Below are 4,105 nucleotides of genomic sequence, written 5' to 3' on the forward strand. Positions count from 1 at the left end.
TCCTCCAATTTTGAATTAAATTAATTCAAAAATCTTATTTACTCGACTCATCCACTTTCATTATCCCAACTTTCCCACTTGCCTCCTAATCCTAATCCTAATCTCCACCTAATCCCCTCCACTAAGAATTTGCACACACTTAATCATTGATTAAGTGAAGTCAACTCCTCCCATCACATCAAGCACATGGGCTCGTCCCCTCAAGTGTCCTTAAAGGAATTTTTAACTCTATTCCTCTCATCAATCCTCCACCATAGATCTTAATCAATCAATCTCAACCATTCATCCAATCTCATCCAAAATCCTATAAATCCAACCCTTAATCATTTGTATCTATCTCACCCATTTTGCATTGGAGCATCGTTATGCTTCGTTATGCTGCCAAAATTTTGTGTGAGCACACATCCAACCAAATATCATGGAAAATCTACTCAATAAAGGGGTTTGACATAATTTTTATATGCTTTTTTTTTTTACCTCTTTTTATCCCAATATTGATGTTGCTTTAATTTGTGATTTTGAGTATTTTTACTAGTTATTTGCACTCCTTTTTGAACTCACATTTTGTTGCACACACCTCTAATATTCAAAGACAATATTTTCATTGTTTAAATTTTTAGATTTGGTTTGTATGGACGCTTGTCAATTTTTTCGTATATAATTTTTGCTACAGTTTTTGTTTCTTCCCTTTTTTCATATTATATTCCATTTTCTTCTTCCTACATAAAGAACAATGCAATCTAAAAGGGATTATGGGTGAATAAACTCGTCATATATTATTCCAAAACATCCTCCAAGATGTGTTCCTATTTTTGTTTTTTCTTCTAAGCTAGATGGAGCTCTTCATCTTCCACTTTGTCCTCTTGATCCAAATCTTAAAATACTTTGAAAAATTTAGTAACATTGTTAGAAGAACTTGAATTTCTTGAGTGACTTTTGATTCCTTCTCTTGACTTGTTGGAAATCTCCAATTTGTTCTTATGGATTTGTAGATTCTTTTGTGTTTTTGGAATACTCTCTTTGAAAGCGGCCATGCTCATGACACATATTTCATTTAAAATGGATTTCCTCATAATACAATTTTTATGAAAACACTAACGCATTCAGTTTCATATTAATGGATTCCAATAGACCTTTCACTAGGTCAAACTCTACACAAATATGAGATACAAAGTAATTCAACGCCAAGGTTTTAGCCCAAAAATTAAAAAAATCAATCACATTTATAATAGATTTAATGGTCTCTCTATGTAAAATGTTTAACAAAAGGAATGGCACCCTGACCCAAATATGGACCTTTGAGGGATTCTCTTCAAGAGCCTCAAAGTTTGGATTCTGATTATTTAAATATAGACCACTAGGGCTCAAAAATCATGTACCTAGTTCAAAATATAAAATATTTATCTAATTTTTCAATGAAGATCACCATAAAGAACTACTAACCATATACTATGATTTCAACCAAACCAAGAACTAGGTTTTAGCCCAAAAATTAAAAAAACCAATCACATTTTTAATAGTATCTCTATGTGAAACATTTAATAAAAGGAATGGTATCCTGACCCAAATATGGACCTTTGAGGGATTCTCTTCAAGAGCATCAAATTTTGGATTCTAATTATTTAAACATAGACCACTAGGGCTCAAAAATCATGTGCCTAGTTCAAAATATAAAATATTTATCTAATTTTTAAATGAAGATCACCATAAAGAACTACCAACCATATATTATGATTTCAATCAAACCAAGAACCCTTGGGTGCTACTCTTTGTTTGGTGATTGCTCAAAATGCTTGGTGAATGGTCAAGCCACATTAATTTTCCAATTAAGATTCTTTCAAATGTGTTAATGAGAAAATCCATAGTTTGATTTAGAGGCGTATCAACCATGGGAAATTCTTCTTGGCATTGAACTATGAACAAATTAGCACAATATTTTATCTTTGATAAGTTTAAACCTCAAGAACAAATTGATTAAAAAGGGATATTTTTTATGAATAATTATCTTATGTTAATTTGTATACATATTTTACTACACATATCCATGAAAGAGGTGGGTGAGAAAAGTCACACCCCAAAATTCTAAATAAGACCAATCATTAAACAACAAATCCAAAGATAAGTGGCAAGAGATAAAGCAATAGGATGTGGTAGAGAATCAAAGTCATCGAGGTTTCCATGGACAATAGGAATATCTTGCCCATTACCAATAATATCCTAGCTAGTAAGAAACCCTCTTCATTTTTTTCTTGAGTAGGTAACTTTGTACATATAAATAGGAAAAATAGTCAAAGCAAGGTGATCAACTAGAAACCACAATCACTATTTAATCATGCAGAAGCACCTCAATTCCAAGGATTACAAGAGGCTAACGCTTATAAATATAGTTGAGACCAACCATAATAAAACCAATCCACATCTCCTCTTTGAGGGGACTGGGAAGCATGTGACTAAGATTCATGTCTACCATGGACATTTTGACTATGCACACATAAACATCCATGGGGAAGGGAGTGACCCTACTAGAGAATGGAGCCACTTAAACTTGGAAAGTGTACATTGGGGAATTAACCTAATTATCTAAAAGAACGTAGAGATGTGGGTCACTTCAAGTGTGAGTTTAGTTAATTGCACCTAAATCCATAAGAGAACATTAAAACAAATCCTAGCATTAGGGTAAAGAGAGAAATGAATATCAATTAAGCAACTATAAAATATAGCAGAAATGAGAAATAAATTAATTAATTAATATTTATATAACTAATTCTTATAATAATCCTTTAAATGTTGATAATATTAAAACTAAGAAAGGCAGTCCCTCATTCATGGAAAGACTAGGGATAATCCAATATCAAAAGCAAGAATTAATGCATAATGAGAACCACCAAAAGAAGGATGGATTAATTTAAATTTTGATGAGGCCTCTAGGGAAAATCCAAGATTTTCAAATGCAACATACATGTTTAGAAATCATATTGATATGCAATGATAAAAAAATTATTTGTAGGCATTAATAATGAAGCATAATTTCAAGCAATGTCATTAATGTTTAAAATTAGAAATAAAATGGATTGAAGAGACTAATTATTGAAGGTGATTCATTAGAAACAATAAATTCTATATGTAGTGGCTAATGTCCAATTAGAAATTGAACCATATTTTATGGTGCTACTAAGAGATAATGAAATTTTTTGAATGATTTCATTTTGAACATGTGCATAGGGAAGCAAACAAGGATGCAAATAAACTTGTCATATTGTCAGTTAACATAGATGTTAAGACATAGGTTGGAAGGGGGGAAATGTATGGAAAGACATCAAATGTGAGACACTCTCGTATGGTATAATGAATCATTTTGAATTAAACTTTATAAGGATGATCACCCAATCATTTCATTCATGGGATGAGTTTGTAGAAGTACACAATTGAATTGGCATAATGATGAGACTAAATTCCAAGTGGTGTGAAACGAAATCTATTTTGAATGGTTATGTTTGTCAAAACAATTGGACAAATAGAATCTACGGTATGTCTCTCAACAAAAATGAGACAAATAGATTTTAGTGGATAGATTTTTGAGCTCCACTTGAAGGAGGTTCTTATTTAAAACAAAATCCAATAAGGTTATACTTGTAATAAGGATGGTTTTAGGCAATTAATTCATAGTGAGATCCCATAGGCACCAAGTAAATACAAACATCACCTTAAAGTTTGTTAAAGTGATGTTGGATTTTGGAGAGCTAGAAGAATGTATTTGAGAGGTTATAGAGACATTGATATAATTAGAGTGGTGTAATATTTTGACGAATAATATAGATAATTCATCATTGATGTATTTTTTATTATAAAAAATTAAAGTCATACAAAGTATATGATATATAATTATTCACAAATATACAATATAGAACTATAAAAAAAAATAGTTTCTTAGAATTTGATATAGAATTCATCACATTCATGAAGGATAATAAGAAGGGAACAAAAATCCTTTGGTAGAAAAAGGGGGAGGTTAAATCAATTGAACAAATTTTGAAAAAAAATGTAGATAGAGTTAATTTTGTGGAGTCATATTTTGTGTAGTTGTCTAAGGTGGTGATAGTAGATT

Source organism: Cryptomeria japonica, chromosome 1 (genome assembly GCF_030272615.1).
Source record: "Cryptomeria japonica chromosome 1, Sugi_1.0, whole genome shotgun sequence".
In the NCBI taxonomy this organism is placed as follows: domain Eukaryota; kingdom Viridiplantae; phylum Streptophyta; class Pinopsida; order Cupressales; family Cupressaceae; genus Cryptomeria; species Cryptomeria japonica.